This window comes from Macaca fascicularis, chromosome 16, assembly GCF_037993035.2.
Source record: "Macaca fascicularis isolate 582-1 chromosome 16, T2T-MFA8v1.1".
Classification (NCBI taxonomy): Eukaryota; Metazoa; Chordata; class Mammalia; order Primates; family Cercopithecidae; genus Macaca; species Macaca fascicularis.
The window spans coordinates 58,971,616-58,991,105 of record NC_088390.1 but is presented as its reverse complement, the minus strand read 5'-3'; positions in this window follow the sequence as shown (position 1 = coordinate 58,991,105).

The following is a 19,490-nucleotide window of genomic DNA, read 5'->3' as shown; positions in this document are numbered from 1 at the left end:
TTTAATTCCTTTTAGTGTATTGTGTGAGGGAAGGATTCATTTTTGTTTTTGTTTTCCAATTTTTCCTGTTTGTTTTTGTTGAATAGTCTTTCTTTTGCCCATGGTAGTAGTCTCACATACTACTTCTGGTAGAGCAAAGCCCTCTTTTTAAAATTTCTTCTTCTGATGTGCCTTGACTATGCCTAGCTCTTTGCCCTTCTATATGCAATATATAATAACTTGGAAATTTTCATAACAACATGACTGAATTTTTTTTTTTTTTTTTTTTTTTTTTTTTTTTTTTTTTTTTTTGAGATAGAGTCTTGCTGTGTCATCCAGGCTGGAGTGCAGTAGCGTGATCTCAGCTTACTGCAACCTCCGCCTCCCGGGCTCAAGCGATTCTCCTGCCTCAGACTCCCGAATAGCAGGGACTACAGGCACGCACCACTATGCCTGACTAATTTTTGTGTTTTTAATAGAGATGGGGTTTCACCATGTTGGTCAGGCTGGTCTCGAACTCCTGACCTTGTGATCCACCTCAGCCTCCTAAAGTGCTGGGATTACAGGTGTAAGCCACCACACCCGGCCCCTGACTGAGATTTTTTTTTTTTTTTTTTTGAGTCGGAGTCTAGCTCTGTCGCCCAGGCTGGAGTGCAGTGGCCAGATCTCAGCTCACTGCAAGCTCCGCCTCCCGGGTTTACGCCATTCTCCTGGCTCAGCCTCCCGAGTAGCTGGGACTACAGGCGCCTGCCACCTCGCCCGGCTAGTTTTTTGTATTTTTTAGTAGAGACGGGGTTTCACCGTGTTAACCAGGATGGTCTCGATCTGCTGACCTTGTGATCCGCCCGTCTCGGCCTCCCAAAGTGCTAGGATTACAGGCTTGAGCCACCGCGCCCGGCCCTGACTGAGATTTTTATTGAGGTTGGACTAAATCTATTGCTCAATTTGAGAGAAGAGATAACTTTGTGATATTGTCTTTCTATGCATGAACATGGGATATTTCTTCATTTACTTAGGTCATCTTTAAGGTTTTTAGTAAAGTTTTCCAATTTGCAGGTGTAGGACTTTTATATCTTCTGTTAAATTTATTCTTGAGTATTTTTTTTTTCTCTGAAAAGGCATGCTTTAAAATATATGTTTCCTAGCTGTTTGTTACTGGTTTGCAGAATTACAATTGATTTTTGTATATTGATCATGAGATCCAGCCATGTTGCTAAACTCTCTTATTATTTTCGGGGGATTTCCTGTACTTTCTTTAGAGCTTTCTCTGTGGCCAATCATATTATCTCTTTTTTTTTTTTTCTTTTCTTTTTTTTTGAAATGGAGTCTCTCTCTGTTGCCCAGGCTGGAGTACAGTGGCGCAATCTTGGCTCACTGCAAGCTCTGCCTCCTGGGTTCACGCCATACTCCTGCCTCAATCTCCCGAGTAGCTGGGACTACAGGCATCTGCAACCACGCCTGGCTAATTTTTTGTATTTTTAGTAGAGATAGGGTTTCACCATGTTAGCCAGGATGGTCTCAATCTCCTGACCTCATGATCTGCCCACTTTGGCCTCCCAAAGTGCTAGGATTACAGGCATGAGCCACCATGGCTGACCCATATTATTTTAAAAATGAGAGTTTTATTTCCTTGTTTCTAATCATTATGCTTCTAATTTATTTTCCTTATCTTATTCCACTGGTCATAAGCTCAAGTGCTGGTTTTTTGTCTTTTGGGGGATGGTTTCTTTCACCCTTTTTTGACCCCACCTCTGATGGGGTCTCACTCCATCACTCAGGCTGGAGTACAGTGGTGTGATCATAGCTCACTGCAGCATTGAACTTCTGGGTTCAAGTGATGCTTCTGCCTCAGCCTACCAAGTAGCTAGGACTACAGATGTGCACACTATGAAGTCTAGCTAATGAAAAGAAAATTTTTTTTTTGTAGAAACAGGGCCTAGTTATATTGCCCAGGCTGCTCTTGAACTCTTGGCCTCAAATGATCCTCCTGCATTGGCCTCCCAAAGCACTGGGATTAGAGGAGTGAGCTGCCATGCTCAGTTCAGTTTTCCCCCTATTTATTACACTTTTTTTCTTGTACTTGTTTGCATTTCTATAATTTATTTATTTTAGTGGCTTATCTGTACATTTTAATAAGTATATTTAATCATGAATGATGTTTTTTCCTCCCTTCTGGTCAGTAAAATAATTTTAGATCACTTTAATTCTGATCTTCCTCCTTCTGGCTTACTGTTCCTCCTTCTGACTTACTAATAAAAACTTACTTCCTTCTTCTGACTTATTGATGATAACTCCTATATTGTCATTTTAGTAACCATTCTAATAACCTTTTTCCATTCATGTTTTTCTCCTCTCAACTTACTAATTTCAGTTTTTTCTTTTATTAACCCCTAAAAATTGGACTCCTTTATTATTTTATTAAGACTATGCTTGTTTGGATTTACCTTTATGTTACCATTCTTTTTGTTCATTTTCCCTTTTTTGCATTTCCCTTTTTTGGGGGATCATTTACCTACATCTTTAAATCTTTTATAAGTTCTTTTAGAGAAGTTCTCTTTGTAAACTTCCCCTGGGTTTCTTTCTTATAAATGTTTTCATTTCCCCTATTGGTATTGAGTGATTGTTTTGCTGAATACACAATTTGGGGTGAACAGTATTTTTTTCTTAATTATTATTTTTTTTTTTGAGGCACAGTTGTACTCACTCTGTCACTCAGTTTGAAGTGCAGTGGCACGATCTCGGCTCACTGCAACCTCTGCCTCCCAGGTTCAAGTGATTCTCCTGCCTTGGCCTCCTGAGTAGCTGGGATTACAGGCACCCACCACCATGGCTGGCTAATTTTTTTTTTCTTTCTTTTTTTTCTTTTTGTATTTTTAGTAGAGACAGTGTTTCATCATGTTGGCCAGGCTGGCATTGAACTTCTCACCTCAAGTGATCTGCTCGCCTCGGCCTCCTGAAGAACTGGGATTATAGGCATGAACCACTGCACCCGGCCTTTTCTTATCATTTTATATGAGTAATTTCACTGTCTTCTGGCTTCATTGTTGTGAGATCTGCTGCTACTCTAATTATCATTCTTTGTTAGGTCATCTGTGTTTTTTTCTCTGCTTTCCAGATCTTCTATTTATATTGACGCCTTAAACATTTGCTATGATGTGAGAAGGCATGATTTTATTTTTCCTTATCATATTTGGAATACATTGTGTTTCATGGATCTTTGCATTCATCATTTTCATGAGCTCTGAAAATTCTCAGTCATCATCTCTTTAAATATTGCTTCTTTCTATTCTCTCCAATTTCACCCTTTAGGACTCCAATTAGATGGATGTCTTTTTTTTTTTTTTTTTTTTTTTTTTTTTTTTGAGACAGGGTCTGGCTCTGTTGCCCAGGCTGGAGTGCAGTGGCACTTTCTTGGCTCACTGCAACCTCCACCTCCTGGGTTTAAGCCATCCTCCCACCTCAACCTCCTGAGTAGCTGCGACTACAGGCATGCACCACTATATCTAGCTAATTAAAAAACTTTTTTTTTTTTTTTTTTTTTTAGAGACAGGGTCTCCCTATGTTGCTTAGGCTGTTCTTAAACTCTGGGCTCAAGTGATCCTTCCACCTTGGCTTCCCTAAGTGCTGGGATTACAGGTGTGAACCATGTTTATCCTTACAATTGCATTATTTGTTTTTATAAACATTCTACACCTAGCTATTCTGTATTTTCAACATCTGCGGTCCTTGCAGGGGGTGATGATAGGGTTGTTGTCTAAATCTGTTGTTTCTTCTGATTCTCAATGATGGTAGGTTTGCCTTCTTCCATGCTTGGTGGTCTTCTTTCTTTGTTTATTAAATTTTGCTAAAGGAAATCTTCAAGGAGTCTTTGGTGTATAGGCAATAATACTTATGAGTATTTAACATGTCTTTATTTTATTTACACATGTGAGTGATAGTTTGACTCTGTATAAAAGGCTAGGTTGAAATAATTTTCTCTCAAATTATTTTTCTTTTTTCTTTTCTCCTTTTTTTTTTCTTTTTTTTTTTTTGAGACGGAGTCTTGCTCTGTCACCCAGGCTGGAGTGCAGTGGGCGATCTCGGCTCACTGCAAGCTCCACCTCCCGGGTTCACGCCATTCTCCTGCCTCAGCCTCCCGTGTAGCTGGGACTGCAGGCGCCTGCCACCGCACCCAGCTAATTTTTTTTTTGTAGTTTTAGTAGAGACGGGGTTTCACCGTGTTAGCCAGGATGGTCTTGATCTCCTGACCTCGTGATCCGCCCGTCTCGGCCTCCCAAAGTGCTGGGATTACAGGCTTGAGCCACCGCGCCCGGCCTCAAAATTATTTTTCTTAAAGACCCGTGTGATAGTACTCTCAGATTTTTTTTTTTTTTCCTGAGATGGAGTCTCAGTCACTCTGTTGCCCAGACAAGAGTGCAATGGTGCCATCTCGGCTCACTGCAGCCACTGCCTCCTGGGTTCAAGTGATTCTCCTGCCTCAGCCACCAGAGTAGCTGGGATTAGAGGTGTATGCCACCACGCCTGGCTAATTTTTATATTTTTAGTAGAGATGCGGTTTTACCATGCTGGCCAGGCTGGTCTCGAACTCCTGGCTTCAAGTGACCCACCTGCCTCGGCCTCCCAGAGTGCTGGGATCACAGGCATGAACCATCGCACCTGCCCTACTTACAGAATTTTTAGATCATTTTTTTCATTGTCATTTAGTTTTCAGTATCACTCTTAAGAAGCCTGATGCCAGCCGGGCGCGGTGGCTCACGCTTGTAATCCCAGCACTTTGGAAGGCCGAGGTGGGTGGATCACGAGGTCAGGAGATCGAGAGCATCCTGGCTAACACGGTGAAACTCCATCTCTACTAAAAATACAAAAATTTAGCCAGGCATGGTGGCAGGCGCCTGTAGTCCCAGCTACTCGGGAGGCTGAGGCAGGAGAATGGTGTAAACCCAGGAGGTGGAACTTGCAGTGAGCTGAGATTGCGCCACTGCACTCTAGCCTGGGCGACAGAGCGAGACTCCGCCTCAAAAAAAAAAAAAGAAAAAAAAAGATGTCTGATGCCATTTTGATTCATGATTATTTTTGGTAGGTTTCTAGATCCACTCTTTGTTCCCAGTGTTTTAAACATTCTATATTATATACCTTGATCTGAAGTCCTTTTTCATTTGCTATTCTGGTGCACCCAATGAGAACTATCAACCCAGAAACGCTGTCCTTCATTCTTAGAAAGTATCTCTTCCTTGCCAGTGCAGTGGCTTGTGCCTGTAATCCCAGCACTTTGGGAGGTTGAGGCGGGCAGATCACTTGAGGTCAGGAGTTCAAGACCAGCCTGGCCAACATGGCAAAACTCCATCTCTACAAAGGTACAAAGATTAGCCGGGTGTGGTGGTGCATGCCTGTAATCCCAGCCACTGGGGAGGCTGAGGCAGGAGAATTGCTTTAACCCAGGAGGCAGAGGTTCCAGTCAGCCAAGATTGCACCATTGCACTCCAGCCTCGGTGACTGAGTGAGACACTGTCTCAAAAAGAAAGAAAATTTCTCTTCCTTTTTAAAAAACATTTTTCATATTTTTAATTTTTTTTTTAAAGAGATGAAGTCTCACTATGTTGGTCAGGTTGGTCTTGAACTCCTGGCCAAAAAATTCTTCAAGCAAGAGTGTACTTCCTCCCAGAGAGCTGGTTTACTACCACACCACCAGGAGCTGATTAAATTAGGTTGGAGTCCTCACGATGTTAGTGTGTAGATATATGAGTTCTCCTAAAGAGACTCTTCCAAATTTCTTACCAGCTGACTAGAGAATATTGTAGGAGTGAAATACGAGAAGAGAAACTGAGGGGCTAATTTTTTCTTTTGCAAACTTTCACTTACATTTTCTTCTTCCAGCTTTGCCTCACCCTTCCTAGCCACTGTCTTTGGTATCCCCAAGTCCCATGTCTGTTCCTTTCATTTTCTTTAGGATGACACTCTATACTTCTATGTGGTGGTGGCAGTGAAATGGTTATTTTGTTGCTCAGGGTTGGAAGCAGTCATGGGCACCTTGATACATCTGATTTCAGACTTTTAGCCAATCCACCAATTGTCAGTACCATGCCTCAATCCTACCTTCCACTGTGCCAAGTTCTGAGCCCCTTAAGCATTCTTTTGGGGTAAATCAGTTCACTCATTCTTAATCTTGCTTGTAGACATTGTAGGCTGTAGCTCCATGTTGCTTAATCATGCACTACTCCTCCATCTGCTTTCTAGCTTCCAAAAACTCGTTGAAATGTATTGTCTGGTTCCTTTTCCTCTGCTATTCTCTTTGCTCCTGTGGTTTCATACATTTGAAAAATTCCTATATTATCATTTTAGTAACCTATATATAATTTTTTTTTTTTTTTTTTTTTTTGAGACAGAGTCTTGCTCTGTCACCCAGACTGGAGTGCAGTGTTGCGATCTTGGCTCACTGTAGCCTCCGCCTCCTGAGTTCAAGCGATTCTCCTGCCTCAGCCTCCCGAGTAGCTGGGACTACAGGTGTGCACCACAATGCCCGGCTAATTTTTGTAGTTTTAGCAGAGACGGGGTTTCACCACGTTGGTCAGGCTGGTCTCTAACTCCTGACCTCATCATCTGCCTGCCTCAGCCTCCCAAAGTGCTGGGATTACAGGCATGAACCACTGCCCAAATATACAAATTTTAACCTAAACACTCTTCATCAATTTTGAATGGAACCTGGTACATTTTTTCAGCCTTCATGGATTGGCCTTCTTTCTCTATCCCCCACCCCCAAATTTCAGACAAGTGTTCTATTTTGTCTCTGATTAATTCCTATCCAACTAGTATTTATTTTTCAGAGATATTCTTTATTCTTTGACTTGATCTCAACCCTCTGTTTCTCTCCATTTTCTTTTCTTTTCTTTTCTTTTTTTTTTTTTTCTTTCTTTTTTTTTTTTTTTTGAGACAGGGTCTTACTCCCATTGCCCAGGCTGGGGTGCAGTGGTGCTATCACAGCTCACTGCAGCCTTGACTTCCCGGGCTCAGGTGATTCTCCCACCTCAGCCTCCTAAGTAGCTGGGATTACAGGCACATGCCACCATGCCCAGCTAAATTTTTGTGTTTTCAGTAGAGACAAAGTTTCACCATTTTACCTAGGCTGGTCTCAAATTCCTGGGCTCAAGCAATCTGCCTGCCCACCTTGGCCTCTCTAAATGTTGAGATTACAGGCGTGTGCCACTGCACCCGGCCTTTGTTTCTCTTCCTATTACTTTGTTTTCATTTTTGACTTTATATTCTGTCCTCTGGGAGAGATTTCCAAAGTTATCTTAGTAGTGGCATATTAACTTGGGGATGGCAGAAGATTAATTTCTAAGGAGAAAGTGATCCAGAAGAATAAATATCTGTACTTATGATTTACAAGAATGCCTTTTTGAGTGTCTGTGGTTACAGCTATCTCTTAATATGCCATATTTTGTAAGAGTTTATATGGCAAGAGTTATAAACAGCTGGGTATAAAAGTAACTGTTGGGGGCTGGTCTGATGGGATTGAGTTATCAGGACTTATTAGCATTAGTGTCACTAAAGTTGGTATACAAATCCCCACTGCTAAATTTGACTGGCTTAAAAAAAAAAGAACCAAGTAACTGTCGGGTCAGGATGTGAAGCTAGATTAAACAGTAGTTTAATCTTTTCCTAGACTCAGCAAAACCCAGCCTGCCAGCCAGGTGCAGTGGCTCATGCCTATAATCTCAGCACTTTGGAAGGCCAAGGTGGGCAGATCGCTTGCACTCATGAGTTCAAGACCACCGTGTGCAGCATGGTGAAATGCCTTCGCTACTAAAAATAAAAAATTAGCCAGGTGTGGTGGTGCACACTTGTAATCCCAGCTACTCAGGAGGCTGAGGTGGGAGAATTGCTTGAACCCTGGAGGCAGAGATTTCAGTGAGCCAAGATTGTGTCACTGCACTCCAGCCTGGGAGACAGAGTGAGACTGTTTCAATCACACAAACAAAGAACCCAGCCTGCCTAATCTACTTATACCTAGATTACCACTGGTTTTTCCAGATAGGGAAAAGGGATGCAGGAACTACTTCATAAAACATCTGAAAAAACACAACTGCCTATGGTCATATCCTAATACAACAAGTTTTCTTCTGTGATGTAAGAGAAATTGTGGGCCGGCACAGTGGCTCACGCCTGTAATCCCAGCACTTTGGGAGGCCGAGTCGGGAGGATCATGAGGTCAGGAGATCGAGACCATCCTGGCTAACGCGGTAAAACCCCATCTCTACTAAAAGTACAAAAAATTAGCCAGGCGTGGTGGCAGGTGCCTGTAGTCCCAGCTACTCAGGAGGCTGAGGTGGCAGAATGGTGTGAACCTGGGAGGCGGAGCTTGCAGTGAGCCGAGATCATGCCACTGCACTCTAGCCTGGGTGACAGAGCGAGACTCCATCTGAAAAAAAAAAAAAAGAGAAATTGTGGCACAGATACATGGCTGAATCATGTTCAGCCGCACACAATATCAAAATGGTCTTTCACCGCACTGATTTGGTTTTCCCCCAGTTCAAGTGTGCTCTTTAGAGCCTTCATTGAAAGTTTAAATTCTGCTATTGGATTTTAGTTTTCTTTTCAATTTTGTTTTATCTCATCTATATTTCCTTCATCCTGGCCTTTTATCTTTGTATCTTAGTTTTCTCCTAATAGATTTATTTTATTTCTTTTAAATTTATTTTATTTCATTTAATATGCTGAATAGTTACCTGAAATTTCTTGGGTGGGTCTTAAAAATGTCAATATAATTGAAGAGGTAACTATGTGGGATTACCAGCTATATATCAGTTAAATAAATAGTCCAACTGTAACCTCTTTTGGGCAAAATAATATATATTATATACCATCCTCCTCCTTTCTGAAAACTTCACCCACACTCTCCTCTCTCCAGGGGTAAACTTCGGGAGGCCATGTTTATATGATGTGACCCTGCCCTACCTCATCCCCATCATAACTGATTGAAAGTACATTGACACATGAAATAATTGAGGTTGAGAGTCATTAATTCCTTTGGGGTGGTGCTTGAGTTTAGGTTGTCTACACTGTGTTGCAACAGGTCAGCCAAGCATATGAAGATGCAGAGAATACAGTTCATGGAGTTGGAGTAGAAGAAGTTATACAAGGAGACAGAGGAATAAAATATAAGAGGAGACTGAGTGATAGCAAGATGAGAGTAAGAGTGAAAGAGAATTTCCTGGTTCCAATTCCCTTTAAAGTTCTACTTAACGTTCTCTCTTTGTCCTTTGAGTCACTTCCATGTGGTGATAACAATTTTCCTTTCGTTTGGAGTGGGAGTCTGGGACTACTAAGAGAACCTCAATTAAGACATCCCTTCCCAATCATAATAAGCAAATCACATCATTGTGAGTAAGAGGATGAAGATGCTGCACAGTCTGTTCCTATAGTGGGAGGACATGGATCCAGCTCATCCCAAACTAATATCACACTGTTAAGAAACAAGACAAAAACGTGTGGGGGTGGAGAGACAGAGATCACATCCTATTTTATCCCTGTGTAAATTATTTTCTGATCTATCAAAGGTTGACCCTGCCATTCCTAGGTCTTGCTGAAGTATTGGTGTAGGTTCCATATGAGTAGCAAAAGCTCACCAAGCTTTGCCTATAGCCAATTTCTGATTGTGGAGTTCAAAGTGAGAGAGAACAATTGAAGCTTCTGGCCCGGTGGTGAGGACCACAATCATAGTCTGAAGTGGAGTGTCATAGCCAAGTCCCGTCTGCTTCTCATGTTCAATACCTGCCAAAGAAACCTAGGATTTTAGACCAGTAAAGAAGCAGTGGGCATACATTTTAGATGGATGCTTTGACTTTGGACTAACAGTGGACCATCTTTTAAAAAGGGAGATGTCTAAATGAAATTCCCCTAGATAGGAACCAAGCCTGTGAGGCCGACGGTAGCTTGGCAGAGAGCCAACAACACTCTCCAAAGAGGCCCTTGAACATTACCAGGGCCACAGAGTCTCTCCTGGATGCTGTACTCAGTGACAACTTCATTCTTTTGAAACTTATTATAAAAAGTTTCGAGCATACAAAACATTCACTAGATTTAACAATTATTAACATTTTGCCATATTGCTTTGTCTATTTTTTCAGGCATTTTAAACTAAGTTATTAATATTGTGATATTTCACCTCCAAATATTTCAATCTGCATCTCTTAAAAGCAAGAGCATTTTTGTTACATAACCACAATGCCACTATCATGCCTAACAAAATAAAAAATAATTTCTAATATGTTCTTTTATTGAGTCCTTATCCATATTTACCTCACTGTACCCTAAATGTCTTTCACAATTGATTTGCTTCCCCAGATTCCAAACAAAGTCTACATCTGATATTTCATTGTTATTCCCCCTCTTTTAATAGGGAATAGTCCTTCTACCTCTCCTTTTTCTTAAATGCTGTTGACTTTTTAAGTAGCTAAATCAGCTGTTCTGTAGAGAAGTATCCCACTTCTGGATCTGGCTGATTGGTTTCTCATGATGTCATTTGTTTGTCTATACTCTTTATTTCATACGAATTTACATATTTATTTATTTATGTATATACACACACAGTGGGCCCTTGAACCCTCATGTAGTTGAAAATCTGCATAAACTTTTGACTGCCCAAAAACTTACCTACTGTTGATTGGAAACCTTACCAATAACATAAACAGTTGATTAACAGATATTTTGTATATTATATGTATTAGATACTATATTCTCACAATTAAGTAAACTGAAGAAAAGAAAATGTCCTTAAGGAAGCCATAAGGAAGGGGAAATATATTTATTATTCATTAAGCGAAAGTGGATCATCAAAAGGTCTTCAACCTCGTCATCTTCCTGTTGAGTAGACTGGGGAGATGTAGGAAGAGGAGGGGTTGGTCTTGCTGTCTCAGGGGTGGCAGAGGTGGAAGAGTTGGAGGAGGTGGAAGGGGAGGCAGGAAAGGCTGGGACACTTGGTGTAATTTTTATTGGAACAGATCTGTGTATGAGTGGACTCACGCAGTTGAAATCCATGTTGTTTGAGGGTCTACTGTTCAGTCACATTAAAATGCACAGTCTGCCTTGTTGTCCAGCTAGAACTTTCTGACCAACTTGATAGTAAGAGGGATTGTTTACAAAATTTAGGCAGAGACTGATGTCATATCTTCAAAGATTGGGACACCTGACTAATAATTAATCTCTGCTTGTCCCCACAGGTGAGCCACCTACACAACCTAAGTCTAAAAGTCTCCAAGGAAAAAAGTACACATATTTCCTATTTAAGCTACTATATTTTGAGGTCCCTTTGTTACCGCAGCTTAACCTGTCTTCCTTCCCACAAAGCTGTCAAGGAAAATATCTACATTAGAGATAATGGATAGTCATTATCCTATCAACAACAAATGGTGTTACTAGAGGTGTCATTATCCTCTAGTAACACCATTTGTTGGCTAGTCCATTAGTTCCCCATTTATTTACAATGCCATCATTATTATATTTTGAAGGTATACATAGGTATCAGTCTGTATTTTTTTCCTTTTATTCATTTACCTGTTATTATGCCAATTATACACTTTTTAAATGACACATTTTACTTTGAGATAATGGCAGATTCACAAAAAGTTGTAAGAAATAATACAGAGGCTAGGCACAGTGGCTCAAGCCTGTAATCCCAGCTCTTTGAGAGGGCAAGGTGAGAAACCCTGTCTCTACTAAAAATACAAAAGTTAGCTGGGCATGGTGGTGCACACCTGTAGTTTCAGCTACTCAGGAGGCTGAGGCAGGAGCATCGCTTGGACCTGGAAGGTGGAGGTTTCAATGAGCCAATATTGTGCCACTGCACTCCAGCCTGGATGACAGAGGGAGACTCCATCTCAACAATAACAACAATGAAAAAAAATTTTTTAAAGAAATAATACAGAAATCCCATGTACCTTTTATCCAGTTTTCCCAGTGGCAACACTTATAAAACTATAGTACAATATTACAACATAGATACTAACATTAATGCAGTCAAGATACAGAACATTTCCATCACCACAAGGATCCTATTGCCCATTTATAATGACACCCATTTCCCTCCAGATCTCATCCCCTCTTTGACCCTTGTAGGTTACCTATTAATCTGTTTTCTGTCAAATTTTTTCTTAATGTATTTTGGGGTTTGTATGTTTATAATTGTAATTGAGGCATTTATCAACATATAATGTTCTTTGCCTCTTATAATCTTTTACAAAAATTTAAGGTCTACTTTGACAACAATATAACCACCAGCTCTCTTTTGGTTACCACTTGCAATGGAATATTTTTTTCCATCTTTTTCCTTCAAACTCTTTATTTTCGTATATCTAAAGTGAGTCTCTTGTAGACAGCATACAGATGAATCATGACTTTTCATCCACTCTGCTAATTTGCCCCAATTAAAAATTGTTATATTTAGCCCATATCAGATGATCTGATATCTGATAACATATCTGACATGTTATATTTAACATATCAGAATGGGATTACTGATGTATTAGGGCTTAAAATGAATTGGGAAGTGTTTCTCTTTTACTTTTTGGAAGAGATTATACAGAATTGGTGTTTGTTTTTGTTTTGTTTTGTTTTTAAGACAGAGGGGTCTCACTCTGTCACTTAGACTGCAGTGCAGTGGCACAATCTTGGCTCACTGTCACCTCCACCTCCCAGGCTCAAGCAATCCTCTTGCCTTAACCTCCTGAATAGTTGGGACTACAGGCACATACCACTATGCCTGGCTAATTTTTGTATTTTTTTTGCAGAGACGGGGTTTCACCATGTTGCCCAGGCTGGTCCCAAACTCCTGAGCTAAGGTGATCTGCCTTCCTCAGATTCCCAAAGTGCTGGGATCACAGGCGTGAGCCACCACACCCAGCCATAATTGGTGTTAATTCTTTCAACATTTGATAGAATTCTCCAATGAAACCATCTGGGCCTGAAGATTTCATTTTTGGGAGTTTTGTATTATGAACTCAATTTCCTTAATAGTTGTAGGACTATATTCAAATTGTTTCATATTGGGTGTAGATTTTGCTTTTTGAGGAATTGGTTCAATTCATCTGTGTTACTAAGTTTATATGCATAATTATTCATAACATTCTCTTATTCTCCTTTTATTGTCTGGAGATCTGTAGTGATATCCCATTTTGGTCCTGCCATTGGTAACTTGAGTCTTCTTTTTTCTTTGTCAGTCTTGCTAGAGGTTTGCCAATTTTATTCATTTTTAAAAAGAACTAGTTCATTGTTTCATTTATTTTCTCTATTGTTTTGTTTTAAATTTAATAGATAGTTGCTCTTATCCTTTCTTCTGCTTGCTTTGCATTTATTCTGCCCTTCTTTTTCTGGCCCTTGAGGAGGAAGATTAGATTATTGATTTGAGACTTTTCCTTTTCTTTTCTCTTTTTTTTTTTTTTTTTTGACAGAGTCTCACTCTGTCCCTAGGCTGGAGTGCAATGGTGCAATCTCACTGCAATCTCTGCCTCCCAGGTTCAAGCAATTCTCCTGCCTCAGCCTCCCAAGTAGCTGGGATTACAAGTCCACACCACCACGCCCAGCTAATTTTTGTATTTTTAGTAGAGATGGGGTTTTGCCATATTGGCCAGGTTGGTCTCGAACTCATGACCTGAGGTCATCTGCTCACCTCAGCCTCCCAAAGTGCTGGGATTACAGCCACGAGCCACCACACCCAGCCTCCTTTTTTCTAATGTATGTATCTAGTGCTATATATTTCTTTCTCATGGCCAGGCCCTATGGCTCACACCTGTAAACTGAGCACTTTGGGAAGCTGAGGTGGGTGGGTCACTTGAGGTCATGAGTTCAAGACCAGTCTGGCCAACATGGTGAAACTCTATGTCTACTAAAAATACTAAAATAACCCAGGTGTGGTGATGCACACCTGTAGTCTCAGCTACTCAGGAGAATGAGGTAGAAGGATTGCTTGAGACCAGGAAGTGGAGGTTGCAGTGAACTGATATTGCACCATTGTACTCCAGTGTGGGAGACAGAGTGAGACCCTGTCTTTAAAAAAAGTCTCTCTCAGTGCTGTTTCATATGTCTGTCCTACATGTTTTGATGTTACTTTTTTTTTTTGAGACGGAGTCTCGCTCTGTTCCCCAGGCTGGAGTGCTGTGGTGCGATCTTGGCTCACTGCAAGCTCCGCCTCCCGGGTTCACGCCATTCTCCTGCCTCAGCCTCCCGAGTAGCTGGGACTACAGGCGCCTGCCACCTCGCCCAGCTAAGTTTTTGTATTTTTAGTAGAGACGGGGTTTCACTGTGTTAGCCAGGATGGTCTCGATCTCCTGACCTCGCGATCCGCCCGTCTTGGCCTCCCAAAGTGCTGGGATTACAGGCTTGAGCCACCGCGCCCGGCCAAAACTATCAGTCTTAATGAACCCTATACTCTTTGAAGGTTTTGCTCCACCTTTTTCTTTCCTTCCTTCCTTTGCTTTCTTTTTTTTTTTTTTTTTTTGGACAAAGTCTGGCTCTGTTGCTCAGGCTGGAGTGCAGTGGTGTAGTGGCACAATCACAGCTCACAGCAGCCTGGAACTCCTGGACTTAAATGATCCTACCACCTCAGCCTCCCGAGTAGCTGTGGGACTACAGGTGTGTGCCACCACACCCAGCTCTCTGCCTTCTTCTTGCATCAGGTGTTGCTTATGAGATGTCAGCTGACAATCCGGTTTTCATTTTACCTTTGTAGGTAATCTCTCTTTTGCCCTGGAAGTCTTCGAATGAGAGATAATGACTTATGCAGAGCACTTGGGATACAGGAGCACAAACTGTTTCCTCACCATTCGCCACTGACCTGTGCTTGTCCTCCCCCTGAGCCTCCATCCTTCGCCTGCCTTATGTGTCTGCCACTCAGTGAACGTGGATGTCCTCCAGCTCTGGCTCTCCCTGAGTAATGACATCCTCCTGTGGCTTTAGCTACCACCCGTGGGATGAATCCCAAATTTATCTCCACAGCTGAATCCCTTTTCTCAGCCCCCAGGTACAACATTATCTAGTCATCCACTGGGTACCTCCACCTGACTGACCGACAGGCACCTCGGCCCCCCACCCCATGTGCCAGTCTCAACTCTCCAGTCCCTCTCACCTCAAGCTGAACCTCCTCATTTGTCCCTGTCTCAAGGAACTGGGCAAGTTTACCCTTTATCCCAAGCCAGAAGCCTGCAGTTTCTGAGGTCTGTGCCTCTGTATGTTACTGTCCCTCCCTGAACTTTCTTCTTCCTTTGCTAATTCTCATTCATCTTCCATAACTCAGTTGAGGGACAGTGTTTTTAGGAAAGCATTTCCTCGTTTCCTCCTGCCTCAGTCTGTGTTGGGTGTCCTTTCTTGGGCTCCCAACGTCTGGAGAGTCCCTGTATCCCATCATCACTGTATATTTCCGTTTTTTGTTTTGTTTTGTTTTGTTTTGTTTTCCTGAGACGGAGTTTCTCTCTTGTCACCCTGGCTGGAGTGCAATGGCGCGGTATTGGCTCACTGCAACCTCTGCCTTCAGAGTTCAAGCAATTCTCCTGCTTCAGCCTCCCGAGTAGCTGGGATTATAGGCACTTACCACACCTGGTTAGTTTTTGTATTTTTAGTAGAGTAGGGGTTTCACCATGTTGGCCAGGCTAGTCTCGAATTCCTGACCTCTGGTGATCCGCCTATCTCAGCCTCCCAAAATGCTGGGATTACAGGCATGAACCACTGAGCCCAGGCTATCACTGTATACTTTCTAATCATCTGAACCCTCATCGGGACTGTGAATTGTGTGAAGTTAGACACTGGATCTCATTTTCGAATCTCCAGCTATAGTAGGACATCTGGCACATACAAGTGGCAGCTTCTTTTTGTTTGTTTGTTTTGAGATGGAGTCTCGTTCTGTCGCCCAGGCTGGAGTGCAGTGGCGTGATTGCAGCTCACCGCAACCTCTGCCTCCTGGGTTCAAGCAGTTCTTTGCCTCAGCTTCCCAAGTAACTGGGATTACAGGCACCCGACAAGTGGCAGCTTCTATGGTTTGCTGTCCAGCTCATTTTTTGTGCGCCTCCTGATACCTGCACCCCCATTTCTTTGGGGGAACTGCCTCTCTCCCTCTACCTGGTCCTGAGGAGCTGAGCTGTGGTACTCTCTTCCACTTCCACCTCCTCTACAAAGGCAGGCACGTGATCAGTCTGGGTTAATCAATTTTTCATGTCCCTGGCAACAGTGATTAGACCAATGGGTATCAGTGACCCAAGCAGAACCAATCAGATTATTTTTTGGAATTACCCCACAGACATTGGAAGGAGTTCTCTTTCATGTTGGGATTGCTAATTGAGATGTTATAGGCGTGGGCTGCAGGTGGCCATCTTTCCGTCTTGTGGAGGGAGTCGGTGTGTTGAAAAAAGGCGAGCAGACACAAGTGGAGATGAGACATGGGCAAGGATGGAGCCCTGGTGGCCTTGTGTCCTAAGTTCCAGTCCTGTTGGTGCCTGTTGCCCTCCTTCAGCCCTTTAGACTCTTAGAGTACAGTGTCCTCCCAGTGTGAGCCAACAAGTTCCCTCTTAAAGTTGGTTTGAGTGGGTTCCTGCTGCCTATAACTAAAAGAGTTCTGACTAATAGAGGACTCCATACAAATTTAATGAAAATGCTCATAAACTAAGTGAACCACCTCAGGTGCCTCTCGCCCACCCTCTGAGGTGGTGCAGCAAGACCTCCTCATCTATGCTCTTTGAAGAGGCTGATACTACCTCCTGCCTGCACCTGCAGTCTCCAGTCTGAACTCTGCAGCCTGGCAAGTGAGACCTTTGTGATCTGACCTCAACTTCCCCAGGAAATTTCCCATCCTCTTCCTAGGCAGCCTCTGTTCCAGCCAGTTCCTTGCACATAGGTCACTGAACTTGCCCTGTTGTTTCAGATGGCTGCATGTGCCTCACATTGATGCTCTTATCCCAGCTGATTAATCCTGGCCCACCCTCCAAGACCAATCCCAAGGGCATCTCCTCCTCCAAAGCCTTTCCTGCCCCCCTAAGCATAGTTCAGTCCCCTTTTCTGCAGTAATCACCCCCCACTGCAAACCCATCACATGAAATCACAATCATTGCTTACTCATCTGTCCTTCCTCTACTAGGCAGGGTCCCTCAAGGGCAGAGGCATACTCTTTATCTGCCTTTGTAGATCTGTCTCTCAGCACTCGCAGTATATTGTCAACAAACACATGTTGTGAGTGGTCTTGGGAAGAGGCTTCATTTCCTTCTCTATAAAATGGTGGAAACGGAGTTCTTCTGACCCCACACATCCCCAGGTTTCAGGTTTCAGAAGAGAGGCAAGTCTTATGATCATCCATTAGGACCCACTCCATGCCAAAAGGGTGGAAAGACACTGTGGACCTCATCAGACTAGCCCGTGTCTACACTGGCTTCTGGTATAGTTGATGATGGGTTCACTTAACTTAGAGTACCCTGACTCTCCCTGAGAGTCTCTGAGCTTTGAGCAGCCCAGCCTCCTCCCTCATTTTCCACCACTAGAAGTGACGAAAAGAGAGGGGAGGTTCTTGGAGGTCTCCTGACCCTCCACCCCTGTGTCAGGACAGAGCCATCCTGCGGGGGTGCTGGAGGAGCTTTGGGGAAGTCAGAGAAGAGGACTGGGAAAATTCTGTCTGTTGCATACACTCGAGTCCCTGGCTCGAGTATGAGCCTTCTCACACCAGTGGGAGGCAGCATGGCAGAGTGCTTAATAGCAGAGAATCTGGAATCCAGAGTAGCTGTGCAGCCTTAGGCAAGTCACCTAACTTCTCTGTCCCACAATTTCCTCATCTGTAAAATATGGATGATAGAAGTATTTACCTCACAGGGTAGCTTGTAAGGAATAAGAGTTATTTGTAGGCCGGGCGCGGTGGCTCAAGCCTGTAATCCCAGCACTTTGGGAGGCCGAGACGGGCGGATCACAAGGTCAGGAGATCAAGACCATCCTGGCTAACACGGTGAAACCCCGTCTCTACTAAAAAATACAAAAAAAAAAAAAAACTAGCCGGGCGAGGTGGCGGGTGCCTGTAGTCCCAGCTACTGGGGAGGCTGAGGCAGGAGAATTGCGTGAACCCGGGAGGCGGAGCCTGCAGTGAGCTGAGATCCGGCCACTGCACTCCAGCCTGGGCGGCAGAGCGAGACTCCGTCTCAAAAAAAAAAAAAAAAAAAAAAAAAGAGTTATTTGTAAAGCACATAATAACTGCCATTAGTTGCTTATATATACAATAATAGGGTTTCCTGTGTTGAAACTCAATCTTGGGACCCAAGAACTCTTTTATCCTTAATAAAGAGACCACTGAATGGGCCCACCAGCGGAGTGGGGTGGGATGGAAATGGTTGTGAAACTGCAGTCATGTGTCCCTTAATGACGGGTAAGGATGCGTCGTTAGGTGATTTCACTGTGGTGGGAACATCAGAGTGTACTTCCACAAACCTGGATGGTACAGCACACTTCACACCTAGGCTATGCAGCGTAGCCTGTTGCTCCCAGTCTACAAACTTGTACAGCAGGTTACTGCACTGAATACTGTAGGCAATTGTAACACAATGGCAAGTATTTGTGTACCTAAACATATAAAATGCACAGTAAAAATGCCATATTATAATCTTATGAGACCACCGTCATTTATGCAGTCCATTCTTGACAAATGTTATGCGGTGCATGACTGAACATGGAGGATGGAAAATATTTAGTGAAATTCCTCAAGCATCCACAAGAGGGCACCCCAGTCTCCCCAAAGCACCCACTTCACTATGATGAAGAGCCTTGTAGGACTCATTGCCTTTTCTTCTACTTGGGTATCTATCGAAGCAGGTCCATGAGAATCAGGCCACAAATGAGTAATGGTGGCTGAAGGTGCCGCCCAGTGATGACAAATGACTCATATAGAAGCATCTCCAAACTCAGGCTGTGTGCACCCCAATACACACCACCTCTTATCCCACAGAGACACAGATATCCCCAACCTTTAGCCCTGTCCCCCAGGACACTGGGGAGAGGGGGAGTCATGTTCTCTGTGGAAAACTATGCCGGTTCCCTCCCCCACGCCCACCACTGGGAGTCAGGCCCCTCCACCAAGCTCACCCATTGGGCCCTCATAGTGATCTGGCCCTTAAGCATCCACAGACCTCTCCCCAACCACTCCTGCTTCCCCAGCTACCTGAGCCTGACCATGGTCTGGGCTAGGTCGTGTGAGTCTAGCTCCGGTCCTTACCTCTGGTTTTCGGGAGAGAGCTGTAAGTGGGATGGGAGTGAGGTGGGGAGATGAGAGACATCTCTCTGTCCTGCAGAGAGGGTGAAGATTGGGGTGAGAACAGGGTGGTGATCAGGCCCACTGCCCAATTCAGCAGAGAACTCATGAGTGACAAGGGACGCCACTGCTCTGGCGTGTACCTAGGAAGCGGGAGAGAAGGTGGAAGATCAGAAGGGAGGTCACACAACCCTTCCTCCCTACAGTGCAGGCCCAGGCCACCTCCCTGCAACTGGGTTCTGTGGGGATGCAG